The sequence below is a fragment of the Bubalus kerabau genome, chromosome 8 (assembly GCF_029407905.1).
Source record: "Bubalus kerabau isolate K-KA32 ecotype Philippines breed swamp buffalo chromosome 8, PCC_UOA_SB_1v2, whole genome shotgun sequence".
NCBI classification, from domain to species: domain Eukaryota; kingdom Metazoa; phylum Chordata; class Mammalia; order Artiodactyla; family Bovidae; genus Bubalus; species Bubalus kerabau.
In genome coordinates this window covers 45,971,217-45,994,858 of record NC_073631.1, presented here as the reverse complement: position 1 = coordinate 45,994,858, position 23,642 = coordinate 45,971,217, and the positions used below count along the sequence as shown (strand labels likewise).

The following is a 23,642-nucleotide window of genomic DNA, read 5'->3' as shown; positions in this document are numbered from 1 at the left end:
GTTCATCATTTCCCATCAGAACAAGTCTTGGCTCTCCTGCTGGGTCACTAAGCCCTGACGGCTCTGTCTCTGTTTCACTGACCCAACATTATCTCTGATTACGTCCCAGCATGAACTTTCATTGGAGCTGGGCTGATTCCCCAAAGTTCCCCTAACTGGCTGTAGATTTTCTCATTTCTAAGCTCTCATGGCTCACAAAGCTATTCCATGGGGGAAGTCTCTTTCCTCTTTCTCTGCCTTTAAGCCTTAAATCCTTGTCCATCTTCAGTCTTACCGTCAGGTAATTCTTTTCCTTAAGTCCTCTAGCTTCTATTTGTATCCCAGGATTTATATTTTAAGTAAATATAGCCTGCATTCTATCATTTCTTGGCTGTTCTGTGTATTTTAGCTCCATCTCCTTAATGAAATGAGGTAGACTTCACAGGTAGACAACATTTTCTCTTTCACATGGTGTGGAAAGCCTGGCTAACCCTCCTCCCTCCCTCTGACTTGGCACTGCCGCTGCTCTCCTGTCACCTCTGAAGATGTGCCAAAGAAGCACTGCAACAACTTCTTTCTTAGGTGCCTTTAACAATCCTTAAGAACAAGCATCACTAGTCACTGTGAATACCTAGATCAGAGGCTGGTCAACTTTGCTGGTACAGGGCCAGATAAATATTTCAGGCTCTGCAGGCTATGTGGTCTTTGTTGCAATGACGCAACTCTGCCACTTCAGCAAGAAACAGGTCAAAGACGGTATAGAAACAAACGGATGTGTCTGTGTTCTAAGTGTTTTTATTTTGATATTTTTAAACAGCTAAAAATGCAAAAACTGGATTTAACAAAACTTAACTGTAGTGATCACTTTGCAATATATACATATATAAAATCACAACATCTCAAAGTTACACAATGTACACCTTAAAGTTACACAATGTTATATATCAGTTGGAAGTGAAAGTGTTAGTTGCTCAGTAGTGTCTGATTCTTTGTGACCCCATGGATTGTAGCCCACCAGGCTCCTCTGTCCATGGAATTCTCTGGGCAAGACTACTGGAATGGGTAGCCATTCCCTTCTTCAGGAGATCTTCATGACCCAGGGATAGAACCCAGGTGTCCTACATTGCAGGTGGATTCTTTACCATCTGAGCCACCAGGGGAGCCCACTATATGTCAATTATATCTCAATAAAGCTGGAAAAAATTAAAAAACTATTCTTAGTTCAAGTGGTAGACCAAATTTGGCTGGTGGGTCATAGTCTGCTGACTCCTGGTCTAGATCTTTGTTCCCAAAGATACACTTCTTAGACCACCAGAATCAGAATCGCCCTGGGCCTGGAGTTTATAGAAAATAGAAATTCTGGACCCAGTGAAGCAGAATTTCTGATCACATTAAAGAAACTAACAAAGAGCTATGAACTGCCACATCTACAATGGCTAAAATGTTTTAACTTTTTGAGTCAGTACTGGGGAGCCAGGAAGTGAAATTCTAACAGGACGGGGGCAGTGACAGAACAGGCTCCTTAGGAATCGATTTTATAAGACTTGGAACCAAACGGGTGAATATCAACAACAGGAACTCTATGCTTTTAATCAGCATTTTAGAATCTTTTCAGGTGCAGAAAATTAAAAACCTGGGGATTCTGAGTGTTTACATTCAAAATGCATGCTATTCAGAATATCAGTAGATGCAGCAAATTTTTATTTAACTTGAACTCAGTAAAAATAGAAGTGTATTCATGGGGAAGAAAAGAAATTCACACTCCTTATTAAATATAATGTGTACGAGACTAAAATGTAAAAAAAAATATATTCTTTATGTTTCTGCCCCCAAAGAAAGCCTCTGTTGCTCAGGCCTCTGCTAGTGATGGCAAATTCAGGAGAGACAATTTTTTTCTTTATCAGCAATCAGTTCTAAAGGGCAGATACAATGTATTTCTCAAGGCTCTATATAAACTCATTTAACACACTAGATTAAGCAAAAAAGCATCTTTGAGGAAGAACTATCTAGAAAACTGTGCCCACAGGGGCCCTTTGCCAGCGCCAAGCAATTGAGGCTAGAATATGACCCACCTGAGAAGAATAAGTTTGGTAGTTTCTGATCTATGACGCAGACCATCATCATCTGTATTTTGCAAATTATCCCCAAATTCTAAAGGTAAGGAGTGGAATGGGAAAAATGAAGACTTCTAACTTCCAACATTAGCCAAAATTTAGTGAGTAGCTCTTCTATGTCAGGTGCTGTGAGAAGCACTTTATGTGGATTTTCTTGTTTAATCCTCACAACAAACACATGAGTGGCTACATTTTACAGGTGAGAAAACTGAGTTTTGGTGAGATAAAGGAACATGTCCAAGATCCCACAGGTCAAGTTAAGATCTAGATTTGTGCTCAAGGCCTGTGCTCGTAACAACTATCCTGAGCCACCTCCCAGCACCATCACACTGAAACAAAACCAGGCTTTGGTGGGGTTTCCTTCACTCTAGATGGAGTGGAAACCAGAGGCAGGGCTGTGTGTAGACTCTGGACAAATGGCTAAGCCACCTGAAAAAGAAGCCATCACTCTGGTATGGCCTTGTGCGAGGTCAGGAGAAGGCAACCCTCTTGTCTTGCTAGGACAGCTCTGTGTCACCCTGCCAAGGATGGGGACAATGTCTTTTCCTCTTATGTAAGTTTGAGAACCAGCAAGCCAGGTTTCTAACAGAAAGAGACAATAACAGCAAAGTAGGCTCCTTGGGAATAAATCTATCTTACAAGACCTGCACCCAAAGAGGAGGACATCCACAGGGGCCACACTGCATATTTCTTTGGAGAGGAAGCCTGGATTCTGGCAGGCTTCCCAGGTGGCGCTGGTGGTAAAGAGACACAGGAGTTTCCTGCCAATGCAGGACTTGTAAGAGATTCAGGTTCGAGCCCTGGGTCAGGAAGATCCCCTAGAGGAAGAAATGGCAGCCCACTCCAGAATTCTTGCCTGGAGAATTCCATGGACAGAGGAGCCTTCTGGGCTACAGTCCATGGGGTCGCAAAGAGTTGGACACAACCTAAGTGACTTAGCACACATGCACTGGACTCTGGAGAAATGGACAAGGACATCAAATGAAAGCTAGGATTCCAGACACAGATTTTTCTGAGCTGAGGGTCCACTAACATCTAGTGAACAGGGACTGGTGATCCACAGAAAAAATAATTATTTGCATGTGGCAGTGTTTAATGTGACTAAATTAACTGCTTGAGAACTGCTCAGATCAACACACACTTTTTTTTTGCCCTTTGGTCCTTATTAATTTCCCAAGTTGAAGAAAGCCTTTAAGTTTGGTTCAGGGGAACAGCACTGGGACGAATGAGACCAAACCCTGTGCCCTCTCCTCATGCCTGACGAAGCAGCATGGCTACGTCCTTCCCAACAGTTGGGACTGCTGCTTTGAATTAAAGAATTTTCAGACATTTCAGATTTAGAGTACCATGTTACTTTTTTGATATAACCATAACAATTTAAAGTATAATTACGTGTGGTATGTAGAGCCATTTTCATACCACACAATTTTCAAAGGACAGGAGCAATAAGCACAATTTCTGATCACTTCTTTTGGCAACAAGGTTTTATTTCTCTGTTAGAATTAATGTTGTTTAAGCATTTTATAAGAAGTGGATATGAGTTTCTTTTGCTGTTTCTTTTTTAGCAGATGTACCATTTATAAACAATCTTTATGTTACATATGTGAACTACAGTTCACATTTTCCATCTATCAATCAAATTCCTGTTTTTAGTAAATAATTTCCCAATTTTCTGGAGTAAATTTAAATTCTAGGTTCTCAAGCAAAATATCAAAAAGGGTCTTTTTATTCAGTGAGACTTTCAGGGGCAGTTTGGTTTAAAAAGGAACAATTGGGAGGCCCCTGATCCCTTCATCTGACACCAGCTCAGATTCTGAGCATCTCTTGGTTTGAGTGAAAACCCTCGAGCATGACTCCCCCGTGGGCCTGGCTGTCTCAGGAGTTTACCTGCTCAGAGATTCCTTCTGTGCTTTCCCCAGGCAGTCTTTCAGTGTGTTAAGACACGTGCCTCACAAGGGTCATTAACCAATTTTCATAAACTCCCGTGATTCAGGGATATTTGTTGAACTTTTCTCAGGAGCCTTTGGGGAGGTCTTTATTAATTTGGCGTAAATCTCTTCTAACAAATTAGGAGATGCTGTCACTAGGCCAGGATCAACCATTCCACAGACAAAACTGCATATTTGAGGAAGAAAATTTTAATTTGAATATGAATCTCCTGGGAGATGTTGTTAAAATGCAGAACATGAGGTTTGAGGTGGGACATGAAATTACAGGGTCTCAGAGGCAATGGGGATGGCGGTCCTCAAGCACATTCTGAAGAGCAAGGTGCTTGCTGCTTTCAGGTTACCTGAGAAGTCAGCAGGCTCTGCCAGTGGCTAAAAGAACCCAGGCAACATGTGCAGAGAAGATCCCTGGTTATGGCAGTCAGGATACTCTTCAACAGAAATACTAATTGGCGTTTTGGATGAGATTTTTGGTCGTGTAGGCCTATCCTTTACATCAGTGGCTTTAGCATTCCTGGCCCCTGGGTGCTAAATGCCAGTAAGGGCCCAGTCATTATGGTAACCGATGAAGAAAAGTAACCTTAAAAACAAACAGAAATTCAAGTCATGTATTCTTGAAGTTAAAATTGCAACTAAAATTAATGTTTTATTCCATCAGACAAGCACTCTAACACTTTTATGTATCCTTAAAGATTTATTGAACAAATCTGGTGACTTCTTCCACTGATGTAACTGAGACTTTCTTCAAGTTGCTCACTTAGATGACAAAGTTCTCTCTCCTTCTGCTCCCCTGTTACATCATAAGACCTCCTTTCCCATCACAAAGCAATTCTATGTGCTAAGGAAAACCTGTAATTTGAATTATGTTGAGAACCAGTCAGTGATGGAAGTCCAGCTATTGACTGGTGAGTACTTGCCTACTTTGAGCCTGCAATGCAGGTCTTACAAATGAAATTTAAACTGAGTTTTATTTCAAACTCTGATCCTGAGGACTTTTTTTTCATAATATAGTCTGAAAATGACCCTGTATCAATACACTCCTGGAGACAGGAGTGGATGAGATAGACTCCAATGGGAACCACTGTTAGAAACCACAAGAGAAAATCCACATAGGAGAAAAGGAGGTAACAAGAAATCATGGGTTATTATACTGTTGGAAAGCATGTAGCTTCAAATAATATTGGCGAGCAAACTCATGACCTTAATAGTCTTTTTTGAACCAAGGGCATATCAGCTAAATAGCTGAATGCTATTGGCTGAATGCTAATAGGTGTGTATGTAGAAATCATGTCTTCTTGCTTGTATCTTTCCTTAAAAGGATGATCCTTAGTTTATGAAAAAAATAGAAGTTAAAAGGAAAAGTGTGATTGTGTTGCTGGATTTGTATCTATTTTTAGAATAGTATTATAATTAGACTAACAGCAGAATTTTAATACATAAGAATAGTATACTAAATTTATTCATTTTTCACAATATATGTAAGCAAGGCTGTTTGAAGCAATAAATGATCCCCTTCACTATGCCAGGAAAATGATGTATGGATTATTAACAGAGTTCAACCGACCATCCTATGGACTAGAAGTCCACTTATAATTGATTAAAGGGCGTGCTGGCTCTTTCAACCTGGAAGGAATAATGTGTCTTTCTGGGATTCTCCTGATAAATTCTGAAGAGGGATAATGGTAACTCCAATGCCATGACTTAACAGAAAATTTTGAAACTGGTGTATTTATAAAGCTTCCAGGGGAAATGCAGAAGGCTGGGAGAGTCATCCTAGAAGATGTAATATTTGATCTGAATTCTCAAGGGTAAACAGGAATTTGAAAAAAATAAAACCCCAAAACAGAAGGTATCTTTCATGTAAAAAGAAATAATTTTCTATGACACTGAACAATAAAACAATAGTTTTATGTTGCTAGGAGGATATAAATTCTATGAAGGCAGGGATTTTAAATCTGTTTTATACACCGCTATACGACAGAATTTCAAATGGTGTCTGAAACATGGCAGATGCTATTTGTGGAATGAAGAATGTGACATGAAGCTAAAGAGGTTGGTGTGGACCAACTGATGAAGGGTTTGTGTGTAAGATAAAGAACTGGTCTTGGTTCTCTAGAGATCATGGAGAAGCACAGGAGGGCATTAAGAGGGAACATAAAACCATAAAATTCAATAAGATCATGTAGGTGGCTATGGTGGTGGTAAAGCTATAAGGTTAAGAACAAAAGTATTAAAACAGAATCTGGGGAATCTCAGTTTTTGAGGGATGAACAAAGAAACAGGATTCATTAAATGAGTCTGAGAAGAAACAGAGAACTGGAAGACAGCTAGAAGAGACTGGGGAGGAGAAGTTCTGAAGAAATGAGAAGTATTCCCGGACACACAGGAAGCCGCTGTCAACGTTAGAGCATTTTCAGTAGCGTAATGGGAGGGAAGTCAGAAGCAGTAGGTCAAAAGGCACTGGGACAGTGAGAAAGTGCAGATGTTAAGTCTATTCCTCCAGGAAAGTGATCTTAAATGACTCATGGAGTAAGGTGGGATATATGTCAACACATATAGGGATGATATTTTGAAAAAATTATCTGAGAATTAAAGAAAAGAGAAACAGCCATAGCTGAAGGGTAATGCAGAATTAAGAAAAGGTTCTTAAAGTATAGGATAAATTCCAGCAGGTATATAGGCTAAGGGTAAGATGCCCAAAGAAAAGTTATAATAATGTCCATGATAAAAGATGTGAATGAAGCCATTCTCTGAGTGGATAGTGGTGGCTTCTTTGAAGAGCAAGGTGAAGCTGGTGGCTTTGAATAGAGGATCTATAAAGAAAATCCAGAGATGAAGAAGAAAGGATGGGCCTATGTAAGTTGGTTTCTGAGAACTGAAAGAGGTACTTATCTATATACACTTGGAATGATGAATATTAGATTAGGTTCAGCTAAATGTGGATCTAAAGAATGTATTTAATGGCACAAATGTTTTCATTTTCATTTGATTTTTCTTTATATAGGATTGGGGATTTACATGCCAAGTGGCAAGGTATTCCATATGGGATTTAGCAGACCCTCAAACTTATGTTAGATGGTTGGCATATGTGGTCTGGGTAGGTTTTAAACATAGGGAAAATATACACAGCTAAAATGTAATATTCATCATAAGTTTATAGCCATTTAGCAGAATTGGATTCATCTATGCTTTCCTTCGGAGAAGGCAATGGCACCCCACTCCAGTACTCTTGCTTGGAAAATCCCATGGACGGAGGAGCCTGGTGGGCTGCCGTCCATGGGGTCGCTAAGAGTCAGGCACGACTGAGTGACTTCACTTTCACTTTTCACTTTCATACATTGGAGAAGGAAATGGCAACCCACTCCAGTATTCTTGCCTGGAGAATCCCAGGGACGGAGGAGCCTAGTGGGCTGCTGTCTATGGGGTCGCACAGAGTCGGACATGACTGAAGCGACTTAGCAGCAATGCTTTCCTTGAGCTTCCTAGGTGGCGCCAGGGGTAAAGAACCCACCTGCCAATGCAGAAGACATAAGGGACACAGGTTCAATCCCTGGGTCAGGAAGATCCCTGGAGGAGGGCATGGCAAAACACTACAGTATTCTTGCCTGGAGATTCCCATGGACAGAGAAGCCTGGTGGGCTACAGTCCACAGGGTTGCAAAGAATTGGACACGACTGAAGCAACTTAGCACATGCTTCCCTCACTAAATTGCATTCCATATTTTAAGTGGATGTCAGTCTGGTGCAACTCTTCCCAATCTACCAGGAGAAGATGCTTTGTAACATAAAACTGTTTCTGAACTGAAATGTATTCTAGTGCTCATTAAAACTCACTCTCCTGGAAATGTAAAACTGATTTATCTAATGCACTACAAAATTCTCCATAAATGTACCACACATTGTGAAATAATGTTAATTAGAAGAGGCAAAATAATACATTTTCTTTAAATTTTAGGGCAATTATCATAACTCCCATTAATATGGTATAATAACTATAATTATTTTCATTTGCACTTTTGATAGAATTTATGTTCATTAAAAGTCTATGTTTGTATTCTGAAATATGAAAAAAATGAACATGACATTACAATGTTTTATAGCAAGATAGTGCTGTAGGTGATTTCATTAATTTATTCAACAAGTAAGAGCCTACATGCAGGTGCTATGATTCAGCAGTCTTCATGACAAGATTTTCTAAGTTTACCGTCAGGAATTCTCTTGCACAGAACTTTAATTGCACTCAGTCCACTTAACTTTCTGTTCTCATGCATAAGCAACTAGCACTCTAGGGAGTGAGCACATTTTTGACACGATCAGCATAAATTTCTATATATAATATATTACATTATAGCACCAAAGAGTGAGGAGTGTGTGTGTGTGTGTGCATGTGTGTTGGTTACTTATTTTAAGATTTATAAAATCAGGGGACTTTGAAACTTACTCAAGTAAGCTTATTGTATACTGGTCATTTTCAGATTTGAGTTTATAACTTTTTAAAAGAAGTCTTAATGAAAAGACCCTAATATTCTCTCCTCTCACACAAAAATAATTTGCATGAACTGATCTAACATATTCCACATAATAGTAAATGTTATCATCTTTCTGAGGTTCTGAATTATTGGCTATAGCCATCCTCACTTTTTTCCTTCTTTCCTCTGACATTTCTCAAAATCCCTAATTCTACTATTGCCAAGTTTTGTAGAAAGTTAGTAAATGTTTGGTTTGTAAGCTCAAGGAAATTGTGATGGTAGATTAGAAGGAGGCAGGAGATATGTTTAGAGATATCACATGAAAAATAAAACTATTTTTCACAGCTCCTTCCTCCTGGTGTCCCCAGCTAATGAATGAATGTACAGTTATAGCCAAGTAAGCTCATGATTCAGAAACACTGAGAATTGTAGAGTTTCTGAGAAAATATGGACATTACAGATTCTTTTCAATTTATAAACAGGGAGCTGGTACCCAAAGAACTTAAGTGACACATTCAAAGTAGCCATGTGAATTAGTAGCACAGATTATACTAGAAGCCTGGTATGTTGATTCTAGTTACATGAGCTTTTTTCATCATTTAATGCCAGTAAGCCTGTTTTGTTTCTGAGTGAAGATGTTGTATGACAGGTTTTATAGTCATATAAATCACACAGCTGGTGGGTTAATTTACAGGATTCACCTGTTACTACCCATTAGATTTTAAGTAAGCTCCCTAAGATCAAGGACTTATTTTGTTTACTGGATGTCCCCATATTTAGAACAGCACATATGACACTTGTGAACTAAATAAAGGGGGAAAAAAAAGACAATTTAGGTAAAGGTTTGGTGCATGACCAAAGAGAAAGGAGAGATGCTAAGGCTGTTTAAAAGCCTAGACAGGAGAAAATAATAGTTTTGTCCATTTTAGCACACTCAGCTGCATTATTTGACTCATACATGCATGTTCCTAATTTTGTTTTAGAACTGTCCTTCTCTTCCTAGTGTCATAATAGAATAAAACAACTTAACATGTATACTCGCCAAGCTCTGAGGAAAAAGTAGGGAAAAAGATACAGTCCCTGCTTTTGAGGGAAATTAGCTAGCATTTTTAAAAAAATGAGTAGTTTCCCTGAATTGGCACTTCCATAAATCTCCATTAGCGCAATTATTTATATTTATACTGGTGAATGTGGGACTATAAATCTTAACACACACTTTATGTGCATGAGCATGCTCAGTCGTGTCCAGTTTTGCGACCCTATGGACTGTAGCCCGCCAGGCTCCTCTGCCCATGGGATTTCCCAGGCAAGAATACTGGAGTGGGTTGCCATTTCCTTCTCCAGGGGATCTTCCTGATGCAGGGATGCAATCTGTGTCTCCTGAGCTTCTTGCATGGTCAGGTGGATTCTTTACCAATGGACCACTTGGAAAGCCCCTTTCTGTGCATGTAGGGTACCTCGAATTAGAAAATAGGGTAAAAGACGGTAAATACTAAGTCACAATAACTAAATTATATCTTGTCATATGTAGATTGTATTCACCATCTACAGACCCTTTGTCCATTCTTCCATTTATATTTAGAAATGGCCAGATATATTTTTAAAGAAAACAAATTGATATATTAAGTTGATTATTTAATTGATGTATATATATGGGTTAGCATGGGGTGGGATAATTTTTGTATGAAATAGAGTCTTCAGTTTTTAAATCTGTATTTTTATAGTACTTAAGCTTTATGATGAAAAGTTGAAAAAGTCATTCAGCTCCAAGAATCTCTTGGATACAATGAATGCCATCTCCTACTTCATAAGCCCCAAATGAAAAGCTCAAATGGTAAAGAATCTGCCTGCAATGTGGGAGACCTAAGTTCAATTCCTAGGTCTGGAAGATCCCCTGGAGAAGGGTATGGCAACCTATTCCAGTATTCTTGCCTGGGGTTGCAAAGAGTTGGACACGACTGAGCAACTAACCCATACATATAAAATATTATGCAGTATAGCAGCCCCCCCCCCACCCCCCACTCTTTTGGAACCTACAACAGAACTAACTTGGACACAGCACAGATAGGGATGCTAGTTCTTGGTGATAAACACTTGATCTCACATGAGTTGAATGGCAGAAAATAAAGATAATTTAGGGTAATTATGGGGCTCCCCAAGAAGGAAATGGCAATCCACTCCAGGACTATTGCCTGGAAAATCCCATGGACAGAGGAGCCTGGTAGGCCACAGCCCATAGGGTCGCAAAGAGTCAGACACGACTGAGCGACTTCACTTTCACTTTCACTTTCCAGGTGGAGCTAGTGGTAAAGAATCCACGTGCCAATGCAGGAGATGCAAGAGACATGGGTTCGATCCCTGGGTTGGGGAGATCCCCTGGAGGAGGAAATGGCACCCGACTCCAGTATATTCTTGCCTGGAAAATTCAGTGGGCAGATGAGTCTGGTAGGCTACAGTCCACAGGACCACAAAGAGTCAGACACGACTGAGTCACTGAGCACAGTTCAGTTCAGTTCAGTCGTTCAGTCGTATCCGACTCTCTGCGACCCATAGACTGCAGCACACCAGGCCTCCCTGTCCATCACTAACTCCCAGAGTTTACCCAAACTCTTGTCCATTGAGCCAGTGATACCATCCAACCATCTCATCCTCTGTCATCCCCTTCTCCTCCCGCCTTCGATCTTTCCCGGCATCAGGGTCTTTTCAATGAGTCAGTTTTTCGCATCAGGTGGCCAAAGTATTGGAGTTTCAGCTTTAGCATCAGTCCTTCCAATGAATAGTCAGGACTGATCTCCTTTAGGATGGACTGGTTGGATCTCCTTGTAGTCCAAGGGACTCTCAAGAGTCTTCTGCAACATCACAGTTCAAAAGCATCAATTCTCGGCACTCAGCTTTCTTTATAGTCCAATTCTCACTTCCATACATGACCACTGGAAAAACCATAGCTTTGACTAGACAGACCTTTGTTGGCAAAGTAATGTCTCTGCTTTTTAATATGCTGGCTAGATTGGTCATAACCTTTCTTCCATGGAGCAAGCGTCTTTTAATTTCATGGCTGCAGTCACCATCTGCAGTGATTTTGGAGCCCCCCAAAATAAAGTCTGTCACTGTTTCCACCATGAACTTCCAGATGTTCAAGCTGGATTTAGAAAAGCCAGAGGAACCAGAGATCAAATTGCCAACATCCGTTGGATCATTGAAAAAGCAAGAGAGCTCCAGAAAAACCTCTACTTCTGCTTTATTGACTATGCCGAAGCCTTTGACTGTGTGGACCACAACAAACTCTGGAAAATTCTTAAAGAGATGGGCAATACCAGACTATCTGACCTGCCACTTGAGAAATCTGTATGCAGGTCAGGAAGCAACAGTTAGAACTGGACATGGGGCAACAGACTGGTTCTAAATCGGGAAAGGAGTACATCAAGGCTGTATATTGTCACCCTGCTTATTTAACTTATATGCAGAGTACATTATGAGAAATGCTGGGCTGGATGAAGCACAAGCTGGAATCAAGGTTGCTGGGAGAAATATCAATAACCTCAGATATGCAGATGACACCACCCTTATGGCAGAAAGTGAAGAAGAACTAAAGAGCTTCTTGATAAAAGTAAAAGAGGAGAGTGAAAAACTTGGCTTTAAACTCAACATTCAGAAAACTAAGATCATGGCATCTGGTCCCATCACTTCATGGGAAATAGACGGGGAAACAGTGGAAACAGTGACAGACTGAGCACAGGGTAATTATAAAAGGAAAACATATACTTTCCTTCTTTGGAATATTTACCATCTCACAGTACATGCAAATAAATGCACTCTACGGGTTCAAATATGAAAGACGCTTTGTTTCTATGAGACCAAAACACTGATGCTGATTTCTCCCCAGCACATCAAGAAAAAAAAATTTTTTTTTAGTTTTTCCTTTTTTCTCCGTTGATTTGAAAGGTCATGTAAACTCAAAATATTTGAGGAGACCTTATGAACTTTAAAACATATACTAATTGCTTAAGTGTACCTGAAAAGCTTGAAATGAGTCATATTACAATACCATGTTATAAAAAAAATATCATCTCAGACTTTGGCATAATCGGTAGTTATAATCCCTGATGTGCAGGTCAAGGTGCAGGCAGCATATTTGAAATATCAAGGGCAGAGTATCTACTATGTGTGTGACCCCAAGACATTCCCTTATTCCTGGGCACACAGGAACACAGCATGTCCCGGCTTCTGATGGTTAATGGGGCCAACACTGAGGTCTGGTCAACTAACTGTAGGAGAAGGTGATGCACACAACTTATGGGGCTGGGCCCACAGCCTCCTGCATGATCCTCTGTTGTTTCGTTTGCGCTTTATCTGCCAGTGGGTTAGAGAGGACCCGGGGGGTGGTGGGGCTTCAAGGCCTTAAAGCATGAACAGGGGAGAAGAAGCCTGGTTCCCTGAGCCACTGTATGGAGGATAGTGGCCTAGAAAACCTGTAATTCAGGAATGTGCAGTGTTGGAAATCATATACATGAGAAATAGACTTTTATCGAGCTTCTGAGGCCCAGGGCATATTTGTTAACACAGCAGCCAGTAAGCCATGGTCATTCACACCTCATGATGTGGATTTGTTTTTTGTTTGTTTGGTCATGTTTATTGTTGTCTGCTGACATCAGTGGAATGGTGGATTACATAATATTAATTGTGTAAGATCCACTTTTTCACCTAATCTCTGAAGAGCACTCTTTTCAAATAATGAGTGCTTCTCTCTCTCAGAAATATTCCAGTGACAGATCCTTATTACTGGTGAGTATTGGCTTTCTCTTATTTTAGTCAAAATATCTTTTGATGACCTCTTAAGTCTTTCATTGCTGTGGTAGTAATGATAGTTTTAAACTTCTACATGTCTTTTTAAAAGCATCTTTTATAACTTTAACTAACTAGCTGTTACTACATTTCTCCAAAAAGTAGTGACATGAAACAAACACTAAAATATCTGGGGTCATGGGGCATGATGTTTACAACTTAGTCTTAAATGGTTCAGAAATACACATTCACCAATGCACAAACACATATACACACACCTACACTCAGAGAACTGGGCAAAATGTTAACAGCAATGTGGGTAAGCAGTATATGATGTTCTGTGTACTATACTTGGAATTTTCATGTGAATTTGAAACTATTTTTAGACAAACACATTTGTTTTAGATAAAAATGTTAGTATTGTTAAAAATATCAATACTTCTTATAGCTTTATTTTTAACATTTTCTCTGTGCAATTTAAAACTTTTTATTACAATGTTCTTGATAGCATGCTTTTTCAAATTTCAAAGCAGGAGTTCTCTACATAGACATAATTCTGTGTTCATGATTTTTAAGCTTTGCCCTCAAAGTTTTGGTATAATCTAGGCTGCCTCCATTGGAGAAGGAAATGGTAACCCACTCCAGTATTCCTGCCTGGAGAATCCCAGGGACGGGGGAGCCTGGTGGGCTGCCATCTATGGGGTTGCACAGAGTCGGACATGACTGAAGCAACTTAGCAGCAGCAGCATGCTGCCTCTCAAGTACTCTGAATTCTATTTGAATGTAAAGCAATGGGAATATGTGCGTTACTGATACTATTTATTATTATATTGTTAGCATGACAAGGGAATATTCTGATACAGTGAAAACTTCTGGTATCATGTTTTCTAGAAAAAAGAAAATTTTTCAAATATTAATCAGCTACAGTTTATGGGAGGCTCACAAATTAGGTAGGGAATTGTTGCATTTTAATATAAATAAGTGTAAAATACATGATGAGGAATTAGTAATCACTCTGGAGTTGCTTTATCCCAGACATCACATAACAACCTCCTTGGGTAGAATACTAACAATACCCTACCATATTAGGCTGAGCATCAGCCAACAAATTATTTATAAATAAACTAATATGTTTCTTGAACCACTGAAACAGAAAAACTATTAGCCAGTCTATAATCAAGATAATAGCACCTATAAGACATGAGAATAATAGAAATTATCTTAGGTCAAGGGGAAAGTGGAAGAAAAAAAAAATAGAAGATACTTGATTCAATTCTATTTAAATGCATTTGAAAACATGAATAAAAGAAACAATTTTGTAGGCTATAATATATATTATAAAAACCAAGTCCAGCCAAGGCAGAAACTGTAAGAAGATTAATTACCATGGAAGAAATTGAGAAAGTTGTAAAAGGGTATCCCTCTCCTTACAAAGCCAAACCAAGCCAAAACCAAAATCCAACTCACTAGAACTAGATAATTTCAAAGGTGTATTATATTATTGCCTCGAGAAATAGAAAACTTCAATGTTACTTAAATTGTTTCTGAGCAGAGAGAGAAGGAAAACTATTGACTGCTTTTATGACACCAGTATAACTTTGAACAAATCAAAACAATACCCCCATCCCCCAAACTTGCGACAGATCTCATTTACTAATGTTGATGCAAAATTACATATAAACAAATAGAATTTAGGGATGTGTTATATGCATAATACATTTTATTCTAGGAATGAAAGGATAGTTCAATACTAATAAATTTCTTAATGCAATTTATTCACAATGATAATTCAAAGGAGAAAATAATGATTATACCCATAGATGCCTTTTGGGTTTTTGATAACATTCATTATCCAATTTTGATAAAGATTCTTAATGAAATCAGAATTGAAGGGTACTTCCTTAATATGATAAATAAAGTCAATATTGTGTCTGTAAAATGAGACAGTTTTCATATAAGCCAGGGATAAGAATTTCTATAATCATCTTCGTTAACTAACAATGTTCAAGAAATAACAGTCAGATGTATTAAATAAAACAAAGCAGAGGCATGCAAATAGGAAAGGAGGAGGCACAGTGACTGTTATTTGTAGGTAGTATGACTATATGTGCCCATATCCTATGAGATGAACTGAAATAAATATAAGAAACATGAAGATAACTTGGGGTAAATAACTGATTATGAAATTAATATTCAAGAGTAAAACTCCATGGGGTAAGGAGATATGTGACAAATAAAGGACAGATTTATGTGGACACGTATCTATTTATTTATTTATATCTGTCACCCTCCAAAGAAATGCCAACTGCATGGAAAACAGGATGTGACTTTGTATACTGCTCTACCTCCAGTCCCCCAAAAATGCCTAGTACATAGTGGGCACTCAAGAAATATTTGTTTAAAGAAGGGATGAATCTATAAGATAGATTTACTCTTTTGTGTAGAGATAGATGTGCAAAGATACATCAGTTTTTAATAACAGATAAAAATGGAAAGCAACTGTAATATCCATTAGTGGTGATTAAATAGCTATTAAAAATAATGAGGTGTATTTCCGAATATATAAAGCCATCTAAGATAAATTGTTAAGTTAAAAAAAGCAAGACACTAGTCCATAATCCAAATCTCAACACATTTAAAAGGACTGAAATCATATAAAATATATTATCCTCCAAGTATAAATCATTAGAATCAACAGAAAACTGGGAGATCCTAAATGTTTAAAAAATAAACAACATGTTTCTAAGTAACCTATGGTTTATAAAATAAATTACAAAGGAAATAAGAAGATATCTTGAGCTGAATAAAGAAAACACAAAATATAAAAATTTATGGAATTCAGCTACTGAAGTGCTTACAGTGAAATTTATAGCTTTAAATAATTTTATTAGGGAGAAGAGAGTCATTAAGCTTTTACTTCAGGGTGACAGAAAAGGCAAAGTAAATAAAAGAAAAAATAAGTAGAAGAGAAAAAGTTAAAGATCAGAGTGGAAATAATTAAACTAGAAAATAGAAAAACAATGAATCCAAAAATTAGACCTAAATTGATAAAATAAATTTAATTAGTAATTAAAAAAATCTTCTGGGTAAAAACCCAGACTAGATGTCTTTACTGGTGAATTCTATCCAAACTTTTAAGGGGTAAATAATATTAATACTACACAAACTCAGAGAATAGAGGGAAAGTCCAATATTATCCTGAAAAAAAAAAAGCAGACAAAAGAAAATTACAGAAAATCTCCTATCCATAGGTTCAAAGATTATGGGGAGCAACATGTATACCTGTGGTGGATTCGTTTTGATGTTTGGCAAAACTAATACAGTGTTTGAGGTTTAAAAATAAAATTAAATTAAAAAAATAAAAATAAAAAAAATAAAATCTGAAAAAAAAAAAAAAACATATGCCTACAGAAAGCCTTGTTCAAAGTAGCTTTATAAAAAAATAAAATCAAAATGGAAACAGAAAAAAAAAAAAAACCACAAGCAAACACAATCTAGCAACATACAAAAAGAATTATGTACCATAATCAAATGGGATTATCTCAGGAATGATAAATTAGTTTAATATCTAAATAATCATATAATGTATAGCACTTTATTAACGAAGAACAATACTACATGATCATCTCAATAGTTGTGAGAAAAATATTTGGTGAAAGTCAAGACTTTGATTATTAAGAGTCTCAATAATTTATGAATAGAAGACTGGGATTTTCTCAACCTGATAAAGGGCATATGTTGAGATGCACTCCACAGGCCTACAAGTCCATTGCTTACCCAGCTTTAAGACCTAGGAAACAAACAGGAGTCAGCAACAGAGACATCAATGGTTTAATGGATGGCGGAGTTTACATGTCTAAAGCAAGATTCTAGAGAGATATCTAGGGCTCCCCGGTGGCTCAGATTGTAAAGAATTGCCTGCAATGTGGGAGAGCTGTGTTTGATTCCTGGGTTGGGAAGATCCCCTGGAGAAGGAAATGGCTACCCAATCCGGTATTCTGACCTGGAGACTTGCATGGACTGGATAGTCCATGGGGTCGCAAAGAGTCAGACACAATTGAGTGACTTTCACTCAGAGAGATATCCCAGTGTGTGTGGTTGATGGCAGGCAGGACACAGTGGCAGTCTTCATTCTTGCAGGAGCAAGGAGGAGATGAGGTTACCATTTACAGGACTGGGCTCAGTAATTACCAGGGAAACCAGTAGAGGGGCATGACCCTCACCACCCCTATGATAAGAACAATCACCAGCTGGGGCCTTGGGCAAGTACACAGGAAGATCAGTCACGTATATAGGGTTTAGGTGAAGCAGGCACTGGTCGGGTGAAGGATAGACAGATAACAAGAGAATAGTCCTCTTGAGTGCCCTGACCACACAAAATATAAAAACTACATTAAAAAAAAATAATGGTGAAAAGTGAATGCCTTATTACTAAAATCAGCAGTGAGATAAGGATGTGTGTATGGGTTAGTTGCTCAGTCGTGTCTGACTCTTTGCAACCCCATGGACTGTAGCCCACCAGGCTCCTCTGTCCATGGAATTCTCCAGGCAAGAATACTAGAGTGGGTTGCCATGCCCTTCTCCAGAGGATCTTCCAGACCCAGGAATCGAACTTGGGTCTCCCACATTGCAGGCAAAGTCTTTATCATTTGAGCTACCTGGGAAGCCACCCCTCCCCCGCTTTTTTTTTTTTTCTTAAATTGAGGCAAGGATGTTCTCTCATAATTATTTCTATTCAACATCATACTGGAAGTTCTAGCTAGTGCAGCAAGTCACAGAGAAAAAAATCAAAGACATAAAATTGTAAAGAAAAAAATAAAGATTTACTACTAGATGACATAATAACTATATAGAAAATTTGATGGAATTTACAAAAAAAAAAAAGCCCAGAACTAAAGTGAGTGTAATAGGGTTACAGTTTACAAGATCAAAACAAAAATATATATTTCTATACATTATCAATAAACAATCTGAAAATGACATAGAAAACAATTCCATTCATATTCATTTTAAGAAGAATAAAATAGGTAGGAATAAGTTTAACCAAAGAAGTACAGATATGTACATTAAGGACTACACACCATCGTAAGAGAAATTAAAGGAGATTCAAATAAATGAAGAGATATACCACATTTATGAATGGAGAGATTCACTGGCAATTCTTCAAAAATGGTTCTATAGATTCAATGCAACATCAGAATCTCAACAGGCCTTTTATTAAAAAAAAAAATTTTAAAAGTTGACTCTAAAATTTATATGGAAATGCAAAGGGCCTAGAATAACCAAAATAATTTTGAAAAAGGAGGCAAAAGTTGGAGGACTCACACGGCTTGATTTTAAGACTATATAAAAAGCTAGTCTAGAGAGTGTGGTATGACCATGGGGATAGACATATAGGTCAATGAAATAGAATAGAGTCTAGCAATAAACCATATTTATGCCAATTCATTTTTGACATAAGTGCCAAGGAAATCCAAGGGGAAAGGACAGTTTTTTTTTTTTTTTAATTTAAACAAATAGTGCTAGAACAATTGGAAATCTATAGACAGCAAAATGCACTTAGACATTACCTTATTTTATGCTCATAAATGATCTTGAAATGGTTTACAGGTTTAAATGTAAGAGTTAAAACTACAAAAGTTCTAGAAGAAAGCAGGGAAAACTTTCTGATCTTGGATTATACAAAGATTTCTTAGATCTAACACAAAAGAAAGATTCATAGAAGAAAATAACGATAAATTGGATTTTATCAAGAAAATTTAGTGCTTCAAAAGGAAGCATTAAGAAAACGAAGAGATAAGCCACAGACTAGGAGAAAATATCTGCAAATCATTTATCTTCGAAAAGACATGTAATCAGAATGTAAAAAGGACTTTTACAACTCAATATGAAGACAAACAGCTCAAGAAATATACAAATGAGCAAAATGTTGAGTAGGCATGTCACCAAAGAAGATAATTAATGTTAATAAACATATGAACACATACCATGGTAAACATATGAAAAAATTAGAGAAATGTAAATTAAAATCAGAAAAGGCATCATTATACCTAAAGAAGGCTATAATCAAAACAACTAACTATACCAAACATGGGCAACAATGGGCAGAAACTGAAAACCTTACACATCGGTAATGGGAATGTAAAATGGTATAGCCATTTTGGAAAACACTCTGGCTATTTCTGAATACTTTAAATATATACTTATCATGTAACCCAACAGACCCTAGGTATTTACTCAATAAAAGAGAAAATATATGCACTCACAAATACTTATATGTAAATGTTCACAACAGTATTATTTATAAATGTCAAATTTGAAAATAACTCAAATGTCCTTCCACTGGTGAACAGATTAAAAAAAAAATGTATACCCATACAATGTAATACTACTCAGGAATAAGAAACAAGCTATTCATTCTTTTCCCTGCATGGGTAGATCGCAACAGCATTATGTTAAATAAAAACTAGTCTGTAAGATTCCACATACAAAAATGTCTAGAAAAGCAAAACTATCCAGAAAGCATATTAGTGATTATCTAGGGGCTGAGGGAATTGGGATGATGGATGTTCTAAGAATTATGGTGATTGCTGCACAGCTAAATCACTATAGCAAAACCTATTGAAATATATACTTATATTAATAATTGAGGCTTCCTAGTGGTGTAGTGGCAAAGAATCCACTTGCCAAAGCAGGAGATGCAACAGACATGGGCTCAATTCCTGGACTGGGAAAATCCCCTGGAGTAGGGAATGGCAACCCACTCTGGTATTCTTGGCTAGGAAATTCCATGGACAGAGGAGCCTGGTGAACTCCAATTCATGGGTCTCAGAGTTGGACTGAGACCACTTAGACCACTCACAACTCAGAGTTGATTGAGCCACTGAGCACACAAATAATTGGTGAATTCTATGGTATGTAAATAATACCACAATGATGTTTGTTAAAAAATAAAATACACCTTAATAATCAAGCTATTCAGAACCAGACATGTGTATGTATAATATCATTCCATTTATGTTAAACACAGTACATATATTAACATACATGCAAGTTAAGACCACAAAATTTTTGGAAGTGTGTATATATAAACAATATGGTTACCTTTAGGAAGAGGACTAAAATCCTGGGAAAAGAGAATTACTTTTCATTATATACCTTCTGACACTGAGAAAATTAAACCACATAACCATTTTATAAATAAAAAAAATCCTATAAATAATTTAAAACAGTTGATGATCCTGATACAAAGACCTACTACTACTAAGTCGCTTCAGTCGTGTCCGATTCTGTGCGACCCTAGAGACGGCAGCCCACCAGGCTCCCCCGTCCCTGGGATTCTCCAGGCAAGAACACTGGAGTGGATTGCCATTTCCTTCTCCAATGCATGAAAGTGAAAAGTGAAAGTGAAGTCGCTCAGTCGTGTCTGACTCTTAGCGACCCCATGGACTGCAGCCTACTAGGCTCCTCCGTCCATGGGATTTTCCAGGCAAGAGTACTGGAGTGGGGTGCCATTGCCTTCTCAGGATACAAAGACCTAGGTACATGAATTTGCTCTTGAAAATTTATGCTTATCTGAGTGATAAGCACCTATGAGTAGCCTATGGTAAGACAAAGTGATTTTCATCATAAAACATGTTAGTTCCTATTAATTCCAGAGAGCTGAGTTCAGATAGTGGGAATCTGAGGAAAACATGAGAGGTTTTTTGACCAGAAGTACTTTAAACATCACAGGGTACTACATTCTGCAATTCTACACTAGCCACAAAATAAAAACAAATTCCTCATTCAAAACACAAACAAAACTTTGAAAACTCGATTTCTATATTAATCTGCAAAAATACTCAATCACTATACTGTACTGTTCAGTGAGTAAAGAATCCACCTGCAATACAGGAGACACACGAGACAGGTTCAGTCTCCCCAGGTTGGGAAGATCCCCTGGAGGAGGGCATGGCAACCTGCTCCAGTATTCTTGCCTGGAGAATCCTGTGGACAGAGGAGCCTGGTGGACTACAGTCCAAAGGGTCGCAAAGAGTCAGACACGACTGACTGACTGCACACCATCCCCCACACCCCTCCCCACACACTGTACATCTGAAACTAAGGCAATAATGCAAATCAACTATGTCTCAATTTAAAAAAAAAGTAAAAAAAAAACAAAATAAACTTTGAATACATGAGGATTAAATGGAGATGCTGGAGAGTAGAGGGAAAGAACAAACAAGAATAGGGTGGTCTGCTGACAGCTGGCACACAGACACGTTTTCAGTAAAGGTATAAACAGCACTAATATGAGTATGTATCATGCGTGCATGCTAAGCTGCTTAAGTTGTGTCCAACTCTTTGCAACCCCACAGACTGTAGTCCACCAGGCTCCTCTGACCATGGGGATTCTCCAGGCAAGAATACTTGGGGGGTGGCCTTGCCCTCCTCCAGGGCATCTTCCCAACCCAAGGGTTGAAGCTGCTTTGCTTATGTTTCCTGCATTAGCAGGCAGTTTCTTTACCACTAGTGCCAGCTGGGAAGCCCAAATATTTATTATATATATGGGCATATATATATATATGAAAAAATGATTTCAGAATACTTTTTTCTACTACATCATGCCTTCTTTTTTTTTTTTAATTTTATTTTATTTTTAAACTTTACATAACTGTATGATATTACATGCAAAAATTTGTCCAGACTTGTTTCTATGACTCATACAGAGGATACCGCAGTGATTTTCAGCTATACCATTTAATATCAAGAATCTGTTTCAAAGATTTAATTTTGATTGGACATTATGAAATTATGGCTTTTTAATTAAGGGTATTTGTTTTAATCTTGAGCAGTGGAAAATCAAAATACACTGTCAATATTGAATTATCAAGTTTCAAGTGCAATTTTGTAATAATGCTTTAAGGTCATATTTAAGACTTCTGCTATCATATTAATTTCTTTTTTTAAGACAGGAACATAGTACTTTGTGTTCTATGCCTATTTGTGAAATACTATGCCTAATATCTCATACCCATTTTCACACAAAAATCAATAACATAAATACTTCTGTAAGGGGAAACACCTGCAGAAAGGGCAAAAAACATTATAAAAGGTGCTTCTTTCAGCTTTGACTGCTTTCATTTGCATTTCAAACTGTCAGGGCTTTCCTGCTGTTTTTAATGCTTTGAATAGACAGTCACATATGTTTGCCACATGTGTGCTCTTCACGCAAGAGTTCCTCACAGTACTGCCCCTTCTGACCCATTCCTGCTGTAGCTCTGGTGGTAATCTACAGACAACAGACATTTAATGAGCACCTACTGCGGGCCATTTCACTAAGAACAGTACCATAAGCATAGGTAGCATTATCATCAGAATATAACAGATGAGACATCTCAGACTCATGGACTGACTGTCCTAAGTCCTCAAATTGGTAAGTAGAAAACTAGGACTTGCCGGAACCCCTTCATTTATACTCTGTTTTCAAGTACCCTATCTCTGACCCTCCCCTCTTTTTTCTTCCTAGTTTCACTGACAATCAAGAGCAGAGTAGCAGAGAAATGAAGGAGGTGGCCTCCGCTTAGCCCCATTCCCTTCCTCACAGAGCAGGGGGAAGGTAAGAAACCTCCAGGGCTTGGAGCTCCTACCACAGCTCTTGCTGCTTCCAGTTTCACACTTAACCTGGGACACCCAGCCCAGAACTTCAGCCCCAGCCCTGCTCCATAACTTTCTTCCCAGGTCACAGAAGGTGCTACAGGTAATTATTGATGAAGTGCTCCTGTAAGTGATGGAAGAAGTGTCCTGAGCAACCCTGTTCACCACTCTGAAAAGATTTTTCTAGTCGGACACTATTCCCATTGGTCCTTTTGGGGATTGTCAACACTGTACTTGAGCTTGGAAGGAGTTCAACCAGCTTCTACCTGCTAGCAGGCATGCCTATGGACAATTCAGAGCCTTGTTTCCTTCAGGAAAATCAAGTTTCTTACTTTAGTCAATGGAAACTAGTCTGAAACTCCACAACTGATATGTTAATAAAGTTTTGGAATATAACCTATTCACACTTGGGAATTCAATCTTTACCCTCTCAGTTCACAGCAATATATATATATATATATATATATTTACATACACACACACACACACACACACACACAATACATAGGCCTATACACAGGCCTCACCTTACAGCTTGTGGGATCTCAGCTCCTGGACCAGGGACTGAATCTGTACCCTTGGTAGTGAAAGTTTGGAGTTCTAACCAGTGGACTGCTAGGGAATTCTTCATAGCAGTAGATATTTGTAAGACTGAAAGCACTATTTTTATTGTGTTTAATATAAAATAGGAAAAATGTTCTCAAAATTCTCAAA

At 38.0% G+C, this 23,642-nt stretch overlaps 1 protein-coding gene and 1 long non-coding RNA gene across 5 annotated transcripts in view; one reads left to right on the top strand and one right to left on the bottom strand.

Moving 5' to 3' along the window:
* MAGI2 (membrane associated guanylate kinase, WW and PDZ domain containing 2) overlaps positions 1 to 23,642 on the bottom strand; it is an 831,153-nt gene that overhangs the window by 237,526 nt on the left and 569,985 nt on the right. The gene's annotated exons all lie outside the window — the stretch shown is intronic.
* Positions 1,542 to 23,149, top strand: LOC129659082 (uncharacterized). The gene is made up of 3 exons (XR_008717786.1): positions 1,542 to 2,136; positions 22,801 to 22,890; positions 23,013 to 23,149. It is a non-coding gene; the product is annotated as an uncharacterized LOC129659082 (long non-coding RNA).